General features: G+C 34.0%; 1 non-coding gene across 1 annotated transcript; it reads left to right on the top strand.

The window, feature by feature from the left end:
* The first annotated feature begins 7,465 nt into the window (after positions 1–7,465).
* LOC104908874 (uncharacterized) lies at positions 7,466–13,267 on the top strand. Its single transcript, XR_008967778.1, has 2 exons — positions 7,466–8,131; positions 10,943–13,267. It is a non-coding gene; the product is annotated as an uncharacterized LOC104908874 (transcript).
* The last annotated feature ends 4,633 nt before the right edge of the window (positions 13,268–17,900 follow it).

The following is a 17,900-nucleotide window of genomic DNA, read 5'->3' as shown; positions in this document are numbered from 1 at the left end:
ATATAAAAAAGGGATAAATGGTTTGAAAAAGAATCAAACTCTTACAAAGGGAGAGAAGGAACTAAGATGGTGTTTGGTTTGTAGTATTAAGGAAGGATAAGGGCATCAAGTAAGTTGATTCGCTTTATCCCATGGTTACCCTTAAAGTCCTTTACATTTGATTCCCCACCCTACCCCAAGGTTTTACTTACCCTTTCTCTCTTCTACTCCATAATTATCTTAACCACCACCATACATCTACCAGAACCACCGCCTCTCTACTGAAACCATTATCCCTTCACCCAAAACCCTAGTTCACCCATCCAAAACACTAGCCATCCACCTAAGACTGTCGGACGACCACCTTAAATTTAAACCACCGTAAGACCTAGCCAAAACACCACCACCCCATGCGCAATTACCACCCGACCCCCCAACACCAGCACAACCACCCAAACGACCACCTGAAACTATCGCAAGACGCACCGAAAGGACCATGACAACACGTAAAATCACCACCCCACCCCAAAACACCATAGCAACCACCTAAACAACCACCTTAGGACCCAAAAGCACCACCCATCCCACCAAAATCCCAACCCAACCGAAGAAACGACTACCCTTCACCCATAACCACCAGATCTAAAAGAAAAGCGAAAATGGAGGTGCCGACGAAGGAAATGGGAGGGGGCGGGGGCGACGGTGGAGGAGAGGAGTGAGTGGCGCCGCAGGAAATAAAATTCAAGAGAGCATGGGCGGTGGTGCTGGTGGTTAAAGAGTGAATGTTTTGGTGGTGGAATTATAGGGTTTTTATTTGATGTATTCAAACAACAACCTTCAAAATCTAAGGGTAACCCTTTCCCTTATACATGTAATTCTTTCTCAAACCTTTTCAGTTTTATCTTGACTAGCGGTTGCCCCGTGCGCTACTATAATTTCTTGTTATTATAAAAATTGTCGAATATATGTCACGAGAAGCACATTTTTTTCTTCGAATAACTTCTTTTTCTTTATCTATAGTAATATATATTGCTACTTTTAGTTTCATCAAAGAAAATTTCATATCCCACTCACATTTTTCACTCCATATAGCCATATCCCCCCATGTTATTCCTCTATTTTGCTAGTGAATCTTCTTTAGACTATCAAGGTGAAAATTTATTTTATTTAGAATCCCTTTATATATAATAAAAAAATTTAAAAAATTTGCTTTTTTAAATGGGACATGCCAAACAACCCCCACGTAAGTACACATATTATACAAAAATGCTTTGACAAGGCTAAATTTGTATGCTTGAATATTTCAATTTAATACTCAGAAACATTATTTACATAAGAAGACGTGCGCCTTACTACAAAATGTTGTATTGGTTACAATACAAGGTCAAAGTTTACTCTTGCTATTTTTGTGAGATTTATGCGTTCTATAACAGTAAGAATTGTAAGGATTTTTTTTCAGTTTAGCATATCGATTCCTTTTACTTGTGGATTGTTGTTGTATATGTGTACGTTTGCATACAAGTAATTGTAGCTCTACCGTTTGTAATATCCCAAATTTTTATAACTATTTTATAAAATTTATTTTGTTATAATAAGATTTTCTAAATATAAAATTCTTAAAAATAAAGTCAAATCATAATAAATTAGATTTTTATGAAACTGTTTTTATTTATTAAATCAGATTTTTTATCTTTTAAAAAAATAATTTTCGAAATCAGAATTTTTTTTTAAATCAGATTTTTCGTTCAAAAAGAAAGATAGAGAGAAAAAAAAATTCTGAAATTATAACTTGAGTTGGTTTTGGTATAGGATTTTTTTTTTAAAAATACTTATCTTTTGGTGAAAACCATAAGATTTATACGAATATATATACCCTAAACACCCAAAAATCTCCACGTAATACACTTTCTTCATCTTTTAGGTAAGTTCTAAATTTCAGATCTAGAATCACCATTGTTGTATTTCAAACGTTTCAACCAGGAACAAAAAAAAAATTTAAAACCCGACACCGCGACTCCGACGACTTGGCCGGAGTCTGGTGCCGATCTTCTTCTTCTTCTTTTCTTCTTTCTTCTTCTTTCCTTGTTTTCCCTCTGGTTTCTCGCATGCGTTTACAGGAACTTAAAGTTCCTATTCTTCTTCATCGATCAAGTTTGCTAACAAAAGAAAATAATATTTTATTTTAAAAAAAAAACAAAAGGAAAAGGTTGATTTGTCTCGTACAGCAAGTTGGATTGTGATTTTATGAGGTATTTTTAATTTATTTATTTTTTTAAAAAAAGACAATTAAAGGAAAAAAGATTGAAAAGGCTATTCATCATAACTTGTGCCTGCAAGTTTAGTTTTCCTATTTGCTTTAGTTAAAAAAAAAATAAAGAGACATCAAACACATATGCCATGATTTTGATTATTTATGTTAAAGTTTTAAACTTTAGTCTTATTTTTTTGGGATATTATATCAAGTGACTGACTTTAGGCAATATTATTTGTTGTAGACGGAAACTTCGTAGAAGGCAACTTTTAGTTGATATTGCGATACTTGGGAAGTGTTCGAGGTAATTCACAATGTCCATCAACAACTTAGAATCCCGTTAGGAATTGTAAGTGTTATGTGTAATACATGTGGTTTATGTGATTCTTTATTTATGTTAGATGTATATTATGTGACATAAATAGTATTAGTACTTGTTATGACTAAAATTATTATTATTAATAAATTTTGGTACTACTATCTCCGCGTATAATACTTATGTATCTACTAGTATTTTAATACTACATTTGGATTTATAATGTACATATGTAATCACCATATTAAAAATTATATTAATGTTGGTAATGTAACTTAACGGGTACAACTAGTGAGTTATTGATGTTTCGAACAGCTCTATAAGTTGGTATTGTGACTTTATGAGGTTCTAATGATGGACGTATTGGTTGTTATGAACTCTGGACGAGGAGTATTTTAAATTCTATAAGGTGGTTAAGTTGTGGGAAAAAATATTTATTGAACTGTAAACGTACATGTTAATGTTACTGTGATATTTGATGTGTCATAACTATTAAAATATATTAATCACGTAAAGTGGAAATATTATTGAGGGAATTATCTTGCTGTGGACTTGGATCCTCCATAGGTGATGAACAATATTTGATTTTATTCTGTTACAACTCTTTATTGTCTTCCTCCTAATACTATTGGTGCGCATTGCGGATACCCATTAGATTAGTGAGGGGTGTGCACACTAGGGACGTTCTCAAAATGAATTGTACCATTATTCTTAATTTCTCTAGGTGACGACCCATGTTGAAGTAGGTGGTTACTGGATTAGTCCCGGCCTACTGACGTTCAATCCCTTCAATAATTAAATTTGTGTTTGTATGACTCATATAAACTTGAAATAATTGAAATGGTTAATCATATTATATACTTGTCTATATTATGTTATACTTGTCTGTACTCGTTATATTGTCTATATTATGCTATAAAAATTATTTTCAAAATTTAACTATTATTATTATTATTATTTTACGGGATGGAGTTGTAATTACTTATCTTTCGTTAATTTTGTGTATTTGTTTTCCTTTGTTCTCTTCCTATTTATATTGTGCAGGTTGGTAAAGGGACTACGTTGCAGGAATGAGTGAATTTATAGTTTTTAAGTTCACCTAGTTTAATAAACTTATAGTACTGTATTTGAATTGTTTAGTTTTATTGGTTTAAATTAGACAACTTAGTTTGGTTTATTTTGATACTTTGGTTTGTGTAGTTAATTTTATTTTAATAATTAGCCTTGCATTTATTTTAACAATAGATGCGGCGGTAACACCCTAAAGGTTTGGTCAGTATTTTAATGAAAAGTGAATATTTTAAAAGTTTAAACCAAAGTTTTGGGGTGTTACAAATTGGTATCAGAGCTTAGGTTATAATAAATAATATAAATTAGGAGTTAATAAAATGTTTAAATAATTACGAGTCTAAGGTTAAAATAATATAGGTTAATAAATTAATATAAACATTAAAATAAATTGTGAGAGTGGTCGAAAATGGGTTTATGTGCTTAATGTGAAAGCACTTATTTCAGGTGCTTATTAATTGTTTCTTTTCGTTCGTATATGTTTAGATGTTGTAACTACAAGAAATATTGTGCTAGTGGACCGTTTCACCGTAGGATTTAGAAATTTATATTTATAATAAGGTCTATAGACTAAGTTCTTTAGTAGTATTGGAAATTCTCTAAGTTCCTATTTATATGTTTTTATTAGGAATCTTATTACTTGCCTATTTGAGTTGAATAGAGTTTGAGTTCTGGTTATAATTTTTGTTTACTTATCAAATTTGATGGAAGCATGCAAAGATTGTCTTGCAATGTTATGATGAATTATATTTTGTTGAGGCATGTAATTTTCTTATGATGAAAGTTTGTATTGAGTAAATAAAACGATGTGCAAGACCATGTATGGGTGAATAGATGTAGTAATCCAATGCTAATGTGCAGGAATTGTATGCAAACCTATCAAGTATACACTAGATCTCGTAGGAGGACTTTTAACAAATGGCTGAAACCCTGAACAACTGCTTGAAGAATGAGATCTCTTGAACAACTTCCAACGTATGGGTTTAGTGTTTGCAAAACCAATTAGGGAATAATGGTGGAGAGGACCACAAGCTGCTATGGCAAAGAATTAGCAACCCTTAAACCTCCAATTTTGTAGGAAAGGAAGACCCCTTACTCTTAGTGAACTGGCTAAGAAACTTTTGATAAGTTATTCACTGCTACTGGGACACCTGAAGCTCAAAAAGTAGACCAAGCTACCTTTTATTTTGAGGGAGGATGCAGACACTTGGTGGGAGAGTCAAGGACCTATTGTTAGAGCTCAGGAAAACTTTAATTGGAAGCTTTTAAGGTTGCTATTAAGATAGATTTTTCCCTGAACATATTAGGAGGCAGAAATACAATGAGTTCACTAGATTTAACCGGGAGGTACTATGTCTGTGCAAGAGTATGCCCAAAAGTTCAATGAGTTAGCTAGATTTTGCCCTAATGTTGTGCCAGATGAGAGAGCCAAGGCTCAAAAGTTTGAGGATGGGTTAGCATTTAGAATTCAGACCAGACTTGGGGAGCAACTTCTGCAACTTTTCAGGAGGCTTATGCTAAGGCTTCTAATATTGAGAGGATTTTGAGGCGTGAAGAGGAAGTTATGGGGAGGAATAAGAGAAAAGACCCACCTAACAACCAAAATGACCATGGAAATGACAAGAAACCTCGATATGGGGGTAACAATAGTAATGGGGGAATAATCACATAATGGTGGTGATAATTACCAAGGGAATCGTAGCAACTACCAAGGTCAGGGAGATCAAACCAACAGGGAACCCGTACCCAGAACCCTACTTGTAGGAAGTGTAATAAAAGCCACCCAGGATTTACCCGTCAAGGAGACCCAATAACTAGTTATGCTTGTGGAGAGAAAGGACATAAGGCTAATCAGTGTCCCAATCGTCAGAATAATGGACAAAATGGGAACAAAGGGGGGAATAGGAATGGTCATGGGCCTAATCAGAACCAGAACAACAATCGTCCCTATAACAACAACAACTCCCAGGGTCAGACTTCGAATGCTCAAGGAGGGAACACTACTCAGCATAATGGTCAGAATAACAATCGAGCAAATGGAGGAAACAACAATGGCATGGAAATGGCGCTCGAGGCAACAATGGAAGAATCTATGTTATGAACTAGAATGAAGCAGACACCAACGCCAATGTTGTGACGGCTACTTTCCTCGTAAACTCTAACCCTGCTTACTTGCTTTTTGATTCTGGGGCGTTTCATTCTTTCATAGCTAGTTCATTTGTTGAAAAGTTAGGTCTAAAACCCTCAATCTTGTGTCAAACTTTCATAGGAATACCTTCAGGAGAAGTAGTTCCTTATAGTTCCATATACCAAGACATACCCATTACCATATTAGGATCTGATTTGCCTGCTGATCTTATTTAGTTTGACTTACCCGACTTTGATGTAATATTGGGGATGGATTGGCTTGCTAAGTATAAAGCTAGCACTAGTAGAATAAATGCTATTTGCTGCGGTGATATTGCTGCGGTTTTACCCATACGCAGCAATACATCACGGAAAAAAAATAGTTAAATATAAAATAAAGATATTGCTGCGGTTTCGGCCGAAAACCGCAGCAATATGATGTCATCGAGAAAATTTCTAAAAAAATTGACTATTTGACCAAATATGTTGCTGCCGCAGCAATATATTAAAATAAAATTTAAAAAAAATATTTTAATATATTGCTGCGGTTTTTAAAGAAAACCGCAGCAATATTATTAAAAAAATATATAAAAGGGTGAATTAGCTCGCTTAGGGTTTTATTTCTCTTTTCCCTGCAAATCCTACGCCTCTTCTCTCAACTCCTCTCACTCCACGCCTCTCTCAACTCCTTCTCTCACTCCACGCCTCTCTCAACTCCTTCTCTTCCTCTCACCCTTTAGATCTCACGCCTCTTTCCTCTCACTCCTCTCATCATCCCCTCAAAAATCGTCGGCTCGTTCGTTGCTTCTCATCCTCTCACCCTTTCGCCGGCTCGTTCGTTGTTCTTCGAGATCTTCGTTGTTTCTTCGAGATCTTCGTTGTTTCTTCGAGATCTTCGTTGTTTCTTCGAGATCTTTGTTCTTCGCGCACTTTTCGCCGGCTGGAGCGTCGCCTCTCATCAAGACCGCCGGCTCGTTCTATGTTCTTCGCCATTTTCGGTGATTTCATTTCTTCGCGCAAACTCTTCACTCTCTTTGTTCGTTGTCGTAGATCAGATTCTCTCTAAGATAATCGCAAGTCGAAGAAGGCCACAAGTTGAAGCAGCGTCGGTCAGTCCTAGACTCGGCGGCAGTGGCCTTCAACAGATCGCTTTTAGGATTTTTTTAATTTTTTTTTCTTTTTTTCAGATTTGTATGTTTGTAGATTATTTTGTTTTATGATTTTTCATTATTTTTAATATATTTTTTGTTTGTAGATCTGTTAGTAAACTGTTTGTTTTCCTTTTTTTTTTTGTTTGGTGAGATTTGTTCATCTGTTCCTAAATTTTTTATTGTTGGATTTTTTTTATATTATTTTCTTTTTTAGATCTGTTGATTTATTTTTTAATATATTTTTTGTTTTTATAATAATTTTTTTAATTAGTCATTAAGTTGTAATTAGTTTTCTTATGTTTATATATTAATGAGATTTTATGTCATTTTATTTTTAGTTTGTCTTTAGTGGATATGTTAGTTGCATGGTTTTCATTTTTCAAATATATTTGCGAAATGACAAAAAAAAAAAAAAAATTTGTACCAGGTCATATTGCTGCGGTTTTGGCTAAAAATCGCAGCAATATACTGAATCTTTCCTGATAAAAAATTATAATATTGCTGCGGTTTTGCCTAAAAAACCGCAACAATAGTGGTATATATTGCTGTGGTTTAAAACCGCATCAATATAATTAATACCTATTGCTGCACTGATAAGCGCATACATATCTATATTTTTGTCCCCTAAAATTAGTCTTATGGTTGTCTTCTATGTGTTATTTTATAATATTTATTGACTTTTATTAATAAGTGACTTATTTATGTCCATATTATATTTTATTGAATAATTAGCTTAAATAGTGTGCTATTTTATTATAGGTATTTTACAAGTTTACTTTGCTAAAGGAAGACAACAAGACTAAAAGAAAGAAGAGAAGAAAAGAAAAAAAAATAATAATAAAAGTGAGCCCCCAACTCACGTGGGCTTTGTCACATGATGGAAACAACAAAGGCTTCTTCTTATATGTTGACTCAGCAAAACTAAAGAAACAAGAAGTTGTTTCTATAGTCCTCATTCCACGCAAGAGATAACAAAAGGAGATATGTATCTCCTCAAATCTTCACGCTATAATTTGTTTAGCGGATTTTCAGTTTGGAGATTTTATCTTTTTGATTCTATCTTCTACACAACTAGATATAAATTCACCATCTTTTGGAAGGAAAAAAACACGCACACATACAAGAGAGTTCGTGAGAGTGAAGAAAAAAATCGGGTTCGTCCAAGATCGACAAGTTGATAGGAATTGAAGAATTATTGCGTTCGGAGGCGAATTGAGGGTAGCGGCTATATCCATTCGGGTCTACAGTCATGAGTTTTCTCTCTCTTCTATTTTCAATTAGTTGTTCTTGTGATTGAACTGGATTTTATCTGAATTTATTCATATTTTCAGTTTCTTATATTTTATTATTTGAGTCTAATTGGTTAACGCTGAGTTGATTGAATTTAATTACTTAATTTAGTATTTATACAATTCATACTATTGTTGGTTGGTTATGAAATTTGATATCTTTACTTGTAATTGGACGCAATTAGTTGTTTAGATACTCAAATTGTGCTATATGACTATTAGGGCTGCGTTTAATAGTTGGATAGGGAGGACGACTTGAGATTAATAAGAGTGAGCGGCTCATCTTAATATTCTTAAGTGTGTGAATTGTGCTAATAAAACAAGTTTATTAGGGTTGGATTTGTCTTAGCAAGATTCTAGATTTTTAGTGAGTAAGACAAGAATTGATCGCGGCGATAATTACCAATCTAATGCTAAGTTAACTATTAAAGTGGTCTCAATTATAAAGGTTAAGAACTAAATTATGACTAAACATTCTATGATCGAATCGGGAATTAATAGAGTTGTGTGTCGTCATTGTAATTATTAGTTAGTAGTAGTTTTAATTTTAATTATCTAAGTATTGGTTACAACCGAAACCCCCCTAATCGTATATATGTGAATAGTGTAAATAGTGTAAATTCGTATATAATACTATATTTTTGTCACTTAGTTGAATATTTGAGTTTAGGAATTATAATAATCTTCTCGTGGGATCGATCCTTTCTTACCCTTTTACTAATTATAAATATTTTTGAAGGTTTAAGTTAGGTTTTTAATTTTATACGGTAAACGACACGTATCAAATTTTGGCGTCGTTGCCGGGGAGATTATTCTTTTTAGTTCCTAACTTGTTAAAGTTTAACTTGGTGTTATTTGCATTTTTTATTTATAATCTGTACATAACTTGATATTTTTATATGAAGTTTCTTGTGTTTATATTTTGGTTTTACTGTATGACGTGCTCTGCTTTATGTGAATGCTTTAGCTTGTGCATATTGAGAGTACTCTTAATGAGTTGTACGCTTAGTGATATGTTGGTAATAAGTCTTTCAGCTTATACAAGTTTGTTCTTCTTTAATCTGCTTAAATTGATAATAGTGGAATATGTTAAGTTATTTGTTATGATTAATAAGGGTATAGATGAGGATCTAAGGCATTCTCCTGAAGCATGCACATGCCGTGATCTAGAGTAACTTGGTTGACTAGTTTTGTCATATAACCCATATACAAATCTAAAGGTGCATTAATCATTTCATACTTGACAAATGTTATCTAGATTATGCATATAATCCAGTATAAGTCAAAAGTCACATTTATGATACACTTAACTTTTAAACTAATCACTTGTTTGGTGGAGCAGCGCAATTAACCTGATAAGATACTAATAGGCTGGATTTGTCAAAGTTGGGATAAGAGTGTTGTTTATTTGCTTTGCAGCTCTAGCTCTGATATATATGTAATTGCTACTCTTTTTCTTATGGAATTTGAATAAGACTTACATGATTTATTTACCTCGGATATATTTCAATTAAAATTATTACAACTTTGGGAAATTTCATTAGCTAAAATTTAGTCGATTAAGTTTATCTCTTGCCAACTTGCTATCGCTTTAGTTAGAGTAGTATTATAAGTTTATTGCTTGTTTCTTGGCCAAATTTTTGCAAGCTATAGTCTTGTATTATCTCCTCTTACTAATAAGCATAAACACAAGCATATCACATGTTTCGTATGAAATTTTTTGCATGATGTATGCTTGTGGTTTGACATTGTACTTTGAACAAGTTGGTTAATGGAAAAGAAAAGACTAATCTTAACAGCGAATGTGTGTTTCTAGCTTTAATCTCAGTGAGCACAAGAGAATTAATGTCGATTTATAAGTTCAGTTTTGAATGCACAACTATAGGAATGAATTGCTTAATTATTTTGTTAAATGGTTTCCCAGAATTGCTCTGAACTTTTAATTGAATTGCTCTAGAACTTTCTGACTTATGTTGCTCATACTGGATGCACTAAACGTGTACGCTAGGATCATCATTAATACTGCAGAAAAAAAATATATATTCGAACCTTACTGTCATTTTCCAGATTCAATCAAATTTGCTACTTTTAACCTTTGCTATTTGCTTTGCTGTAGTGCCCTGCTTTGCCTTATATTGAGTATATAGTTTGGGTATTTTTTGGTGTTTGTTTTGTCCAGATAATATAGTCATATTCTTTGCCAGCTATAATTTTCAATGATGTATTCTAACTGGTGATCAATATAAGCAACTAATTATATGACATGATTACATAAAGTTTCTACAAGACAGAAACTTGAATTTCTTATGAACTCAATGAAATTTGAATCATAACTTGCTACACTTACTGAGTATTCAAGTATATATAAAAAGATTGGCTTAGTTGGTATAAAAATGAGAATAAGTGATTACCCTTACTTAAATCAATAGTCTAGCGAAAGTTAACTTTTAAGTAATAAAGATAGCTTAAAATTATAATGTTAGTAATATTAGTAGTTAACTTCTAAAAGTAGTTTATTAAAGAAATGTTAAATGTAGTAGTTATAGAGTGCAGATTATGCAATTGTAGTTAAATGATAGGCCAATCTATCTAATAGCAAGCATCTATTCTTTATTTTCCAATTATCACGCTGCACTATGCCTTTTGCTCATACTCGTCGGTAGCGTCACTTGTAGTACACTAGTAGCAATAAAAAAAAATAAAGAGTTCAAGTGCATGTTTATTTCTTTATTTGGTATACTAATTTAGAATACTATTTCAGGTGCATGAGTTTGGATACTACCACAAAACTTCAGCGGATAAACCTGTTTATTGAAACTCTAAACGAAGCTAGCCCAGAGAAATTACTTTACATCTTTCAAGACAGACCACGTGAAGACTCAGAGATGGGTGATGAAAGAACCTTGAAGGAATTAGGAGCTCCTAAGCTAGATGATGAACCTCTCTGCATTGTTTTTCCAACCTTGGAAAGACCTTTGAAGCTGAACTCAGGTTTTCTTAATCTCCTTCCCAAATTTTATGGGAACGCAGGTGAAGATCCTCATAGACATTTAAAAGAATTTATAGTTGTTTGTTCAACCATGAAACCTGAAGGAATTGAACAAAATCAAGTAAGATTGCATGCTTTCCCATTTTCCCTACATGATTTAGCTAAAGATTGGTTATATACTATGTCTTCTGGTTCCATTACGACTTGGGACGCCTTACAAAAAGCTTTTCTGGAAAAATTCTTTCCCGCCAGTCGTATTGGATCCATAAGAAAGGAAATATGTGGAATTAGACAACATAATTCGGAAACACTTTATGAATATTGGGAATGTTTTAAAAAATTATGTGCTTCCTGTCCACAACATCAAATAACTGATCAACTGTTAATTCAATATTTTTATGAAGGATTGTTGCCTAACGATAGGGGTATGATTGATGTTGCTAGTGGTGGCGCATTAGTAGACAAGACACCAACTCAGGCTAGGAATTTAATTGCTAACATGGCCCAAAACACTCAACAACATAGCACTAGAAATGATGTTAAAAGGGTAAATGAAATTGACTTAAGTGGTGTTAAATCTCAATTGCAAGAAAATGCTCAACAAATTGCTACTTTGACCACTTTAGTGTCTAAAATTGTTGTTGGTAATGAGTCTAAAGCTAGAGTATGTGGTATATGTTCTGAGTTTTCTCATGCAACTGATGCTTGTCCTACTTTAAAAACTGAAGATGTTAATGCTTTAGGAGGCTTTTCCAATCAAATAAAATATGATCCTTATTCACAGACTTATAATGAAGGTTGGAAAGATCACCCAAATCTTAGGTATGGAACTAGACCACAGTTTTCACAAACTAATCAACCTAGGCAATTTGGTGTACAAAACCCTTCACCCCAATCTTCAGGCCCATCATTAGAAGACTTAGTGAAGCAATTAACTACTCAAATAGGTCAAGTACACAACCATGGAGTCGAGTATCAAAAGAAAACTGATAATCACCTTCACCACATAGATACTCAAATAGGACAAATTTGTACTTCACTAAGTAACTTAGAAACTCAACTTTCAGGTAAACTACCATCTCAGCCACTACCTAACCCAAAAGAGAATGCCAAAGCCGTGACCCTTAGGAGTGGGAAAGAGTTGAGTGAACCTAAGGCAAAGAGTCGCGAGATTGAAAGAGAGATAGAGGTTAAACCTGACGATGAACTTAATATAGGGGGAAATGGAGAGATTGAGAGTAGAAAAGACAATGAAGGAAAGGGTAAGCTTAATCCAGAAATTGATGTTTCTCATTTTAAAGATGTGCCTCCTTTCCCTTCCAGATTTGCTAAAGCTAAGAAAGCTACTCTTGACAATGAAATTCTTGAGACTTTTAGGAAAGTTGAAGTCAATATTCCTTTACTTGATGCTATTAAACAGGTTCCCCGTTATGCAAAGTTTCTTAAGGAACTTTGTACTAACAAAAGACAATTTCATCCTTCTGAAAAGGTAAGTATGGGAGAGAATATTTCAGCTGTAATTCAAAAGAAGCTTCCCCCTAAATGTAAAGATCCTGGCATGTTTTCTATTCCTTGCAAAATTGGTAATTCTAAATTTGAAAGATGCATGCTAGATTTAGGAGCTTCGATTAATGTGATGCCCAAATCTGTCTATGATACTTTAAATGTGGGATATTTGTCTAAAACTGATGTGGTTATTCAGTTAGCTGATAGGTCAAATGCATTTCCCATTGGAGTGTTAGAAGATGTACTGGTTCAAGTAAATGAATTAGTTTTTCCGGCTGATTTTTATGTTCTTGATATGGGTGATAGAACCGATAATGTTCCTTTATTGTTGGGAAGACCTTTCTTGAAAATTCTAAGACTAAAATTGATGTTCATCAGGGTAATTTGACATGGAATTTGATGGTGAAATAATTAAGTTCAATATATTCGATGCTATGAGATACCCAAATGATGTCAATAATGTTAGTTCTATTGATTCCTTTGATGCTTTTGTTGGATGGCTCAAGAAATTTTTGATCTGTGGTGTGAAAAATTGTTTGAGACTGATAATTTTACTGATAGCAAGGACACTGAAATGCCTGTTTCTTTAGTAGATATGTCTGATGTAGCAAGTCTTGATTCGCAAAATGATAAAAAAGATAATTTTGATCTTTCTATGCCAGTGTCTATACCTAAACTAATCCCTTCTATTGTTCAAGCACCTCAATTAGAATTGAAACCACTACCCTCGCATCTAAAATATGTTTATTTAGGTGAAAATGAAACTCTACCTGTGATTATCTCCAATGCTCTAAATCAATTTCAAGAAGATAAATTGGTAAATGTGCTAAAAGACCACAAGGAGGCTATCGGATGGACCTTAGCTGACATAAAAGGAATTAGTCCCACCTTATGCATGCATAGAATTTTTCTTGAAAAAGATGCTAAACCCACGAGAGAACTCAACGTAGGTTAAACCCCTCCATGATGGAGGTAGTTAAAAAGGAAATCCTTAAGTGGTTAGATGCCGACGTGATTTATCCTATTTCTGATTCTTAGTGGGTGAGTCCTGTTCATGTGGTCCCTAAAAAAATGGAATAACTGTTGTTGAAAATACTAAAGGAGAGCTTGTTCCAACTAGAGTGTCAAATGGATGGAGGGTCTGCATTGACTATAGGAAGCTTAATCAAGCTACTAGAAAAGATCATTTCCCTTTGCCCTTTATTGATCAAATGTTAGAAAAACTTGCTGGTCAATCATTCTTCTGCTTTCTTGATGGTTATTCTGGTTATACTCAAGTACCCATCGCTCCGGAAGATCACGATAAAACCACATTTACCTGCCCTTTTGGTACATTTGCATTCAGGAGAATGCCTTTCGGACTATGCAATGCCCCTGGAACTTTTCAGCGTTGTATGATGAGTATTTTCTCTGATTTGATTGAACAAGATATGGAAGTGTTTATGGACGATTTTACTGTTTTTGGTGATTCCTTTGATAGATGCCTCCAGGGTTTAGCTCGTGTTTTGCAAAGATGTGTTGAAACTCACCTTGTATTGAATTTTGAAAAATGTCATTTTATGGTAGAACAAGGTGTAGTACTTGGACATATTGTAAGTGCTAAAGGTTTAGAAGTTGATAAAGCTAAAATAGATGTTATTAGTTCATTGCCATATCCTACATGTGTTCGTGAAGTTAGATCATTTTTAGGGCATGCTGGCTTCTATAGACGCTTTATTAAGAATTTTTCAAAAATTGCATCTCCCTTGTGTGTTTTGCTTGCTAAAGATGCCACTTTTGATTTTACAAGGAATGTAAAAAGGCTTTTGATGAGTTAAAAGAAAGATTAACTAGTGCACCCGTGCTTCGACCACCTGATTGGACCTTACCCTTTGAAATCATGTGTGACGCTAGTGATAAGACTATCGGTGCCGTTTTAGGTCAAAAGAAAGATAAAGAATCCTATGTGATCCATTATGCTTCTAAATCACTTGATTCTGCTCAATGCAACTATACTGTAACTGAAAAAGAGATGTATGCTGTGATTTTTGCTTTAGGAAGTTTAGACCTTATTTACTAGGCACACATGTTATTGTGTATTTGACCATTCTGCTCTAAAATATCTCTTGAAAAAGAAAGAATCCAAACCTCGCTTACTTAGGTGGATGCTTTTGTTACAAGAATTTGACTTAGAAATTAGAGATAAGAAGGGTGTTGAAAATCTAGTTGCTGACCACCTTAGTAGAATTGTTCCTAGAGATGATTGGCCTTTAATGACTGAATTCTTTCCTGATGAACAACTTCTTTCAATGTATCATGTTGAAACTCCTTGGTATGCTGATATGGTTAACTATTTGGTCACTAGCACATTCCCCCCGACTCTATCTAAAGCTCAAAAAGAAAAGATTAAATCTGAGTCAAAGTATTACTTTTGGGATGACCCTTATTTGTGGAAATCATGCTCTGACCAAGTAATTAGGAGATGTGTAGACCAATCTGAATATGCTTCGATTCTTACATTCTGTCATAGTCTTGAAAGTGGAGGACATTTTGGTCCTCAAAGGACTGCTCATAAGGTTCTGGAATGTGGTTTATATTGGCCTACACTTTATAAAGATGCTTATGTGTTCTGTAAGTCTTGTGAACGTTGCCAAAAGACTGGAAATGTATCTAAAAGGAACGAAATGCCCCAACATGGAATCATAGTATGTGAAATCTTTGATGTGTGGGGAATTGATTTTATGGGTCCCTTCCCCTCATCTTTTGGTAATCTTTATATTATTCTTGCTGTCGATTACGTTTCTAAATGGGTGGAAGCTCAAGCTACCATAACTGATGATGCTAAGACAGTTGTTAAGTTTGTTAAGAGTCACATATTTAACAGATTTGGTATGCCAAAGGCCATAATTAGTGATAGGGGTACCCATTTTTGTAACAAAACATTTGGGACTCTCCTTGAAAGATATCATGTGACACATAGAGTAGCAACAGCCTATCATCCTCAGACGAACGGACAAGCTGAAGTGTCCAATAGGGAAATCAAATCAATTCTAGAAAAGATGGTAAACCCTAACAGGAAGGACTGGAGCCTTAGATTAGATGACGCATTGTGGGCATATAGGACAGCTTATAAGACACCTCTAAGAATGTCCCCTTACAGACTTGTTTACGGAAAAGGATGCCATCTACCTGTCGAAATCGAGCATAAGTCTTACTGGGCTGTAAAGCAATGTAATATGGACTACGAACAAGCTGGACAGAGAGGAAACTTAGTTTGCAAGAACTAGAAGAACTTAGATTAGCAGCTTACGAAAACACTCAGATTTATAAAGATAAGACTAAAGCCTTTCATGACAAGCGGATTATTCAAACTGATTTCTCAGTGGGACAAAAAGTCCTTTTATATAATGCTCGCTTAAAGTTGTTCCCTGGTAAGCTTAGGTCCAGATGGTTAGGTCCTTTTGTTATTACTGATATTTTCCCTCATGGTGCAGTGGAGATTAAAAGCTTGGAATCTGGAAAATTGTTTAAAGTAAATGGCCACAGATTAAAACCATTTTATGAGTTTGAGCATGCAGGTTTAATTGAAGAGATCGAGCTTCATCGAGAATGATGCTTGCATAATGTCGAGCCAACGACATAAACTAAGGGCGCTACTTGGGAGGCAACCCAATCCTGCTACTATCACTTCCTCTTGTTATTTCATTTTATTTTCTTACTGTTCTCTCAGTTTTACACTCATCATTCATGCTTTATGTTTATCATAGCTAGGAAATTTAGTCATATTCTAACTTGTTTTTGCTCCTTGTCCCCCAGCACCATGCCACCTTCACATCTCATGAGTGATACTCTAGAAGTGGGGAAGCAATCAGAGGTTCCAAACTAGCTTTCTATTAGGAAGGCAACACATTACAACAACATATATGAACAAGGCAGCCCGTTATGATCTCCATTATTATTTCTCTTTGTGAAGAAAGGTACACATAACCAGCTAAGTTCTCTCATTCTTTAATTCAATTCTTTTTCATTGAGGACAATGCACATTCTAAGTGTGGGGGGGAGATAAATGGTGAACAGTTTCACTTTGGAGCTGAAAAAAAAAAAACAAAAAAAAGAAAAACAAAATTGGGATATGTCCTGTTTTAAGGGAAGTGCTGCAAAATTTTCTGTAGAATTTTTATTTTATTAAGTACTATAAAAAAAAATAATTGTGCTTTTGCTTGCATTAGTTATAGAACTTTAGTTGCATTTAATTTAGGATTTCCACCTCTTAACTTCCTAAGGAATGGCGATTAGTAAGTTGATAAGAAACTCTAATCTAACTTGTTTTTGAAATAAAATAATTTTTTTGAAATAAAAGATTTTGGGAATGTTATATAATTGGAAACGGATAATCGAACTTGAGAGATTTATAATACAATTGAAAAAAAAATTATCTTGCTTCTCTTAAATAAGCTGGCTAGATAAATAGACCAAACCTTGTGAGCTTCTGAGCCTATTAGACTGACACATCTGCATCAGTCTCATTATTTACTTTCTTGTGTGATAGTTCCTCCATGAAGTGTGGCTCTTGAACTTGACTTGGTACTCTTTGAGACTTTTGTGACAAATGCTATGAAGAAATGATTGAGGCGTTCTTTTCATTTTTTTTTTTTAGCCTCAGAGATTTTATTTCATATAATATTTCCTTTTTTTTAGCCCTTCTGAGCCTTAAAATCTCGTTTTTACTTGCTAACCATACATTACAAACTTGCGGCCTCCTACAGATTATACCCATGCTTGGCTAAGGGGAGTTATTATATATTGAGTTTGTATTGTAAGATTGTGATATATTGTTGAAAAAAAAAGAAAGAGAAAACAAGGGTTATGAAAACTTTATTATTATTGAAAAATGTCAAAGAAAATATATGTTTGAAAGTCATAGAACGATGAAAATGCTATGAAATATCCATATAAGTATTATAATGGCATTACATGTGAAGGATATGGTGAATAATATGAAAAGAAAAAAAAAAGTGGAGTTTGTTGTGAGTGGAACATCATAAGTCATGTATTTTTGCTCCCTTTAGCTCGGCTTATAATTAACTCCACATTCCTAAATATTATTCCTACCCTTTAGCCCTGGCCACGTTACAACCTTATGAAAGACCTTTTGATCTTTATGCATTATGTCACTTCAAAGTGGAGAATTGAGACGATAGTCAAGTTTAAAGAAATATACTTCATTTTGATTGACTCGGTTATA

Source organism: Beta vulgaris, chromosome 9 (assembly GCF_026745355.1).
Source record: "Beta vulgaris subsp. vulgaris cultivar EL10 chromosome 9, EL10.2, whole genome shotgun sequence".
Classification (NCBI taxonomy): domain Eukaryota; kingdom Viridiplantae; phylum Streptophyta; class Magnoliopsida; order Caryophyllales; family Amaranthaceae; genus Beta; species Beta vulgaris.
The sequence above is the reverse complement of the archived record's forward strand: the minus strand, read 5'-3'. Positions and strand labels throughout refer to the sequence as shown.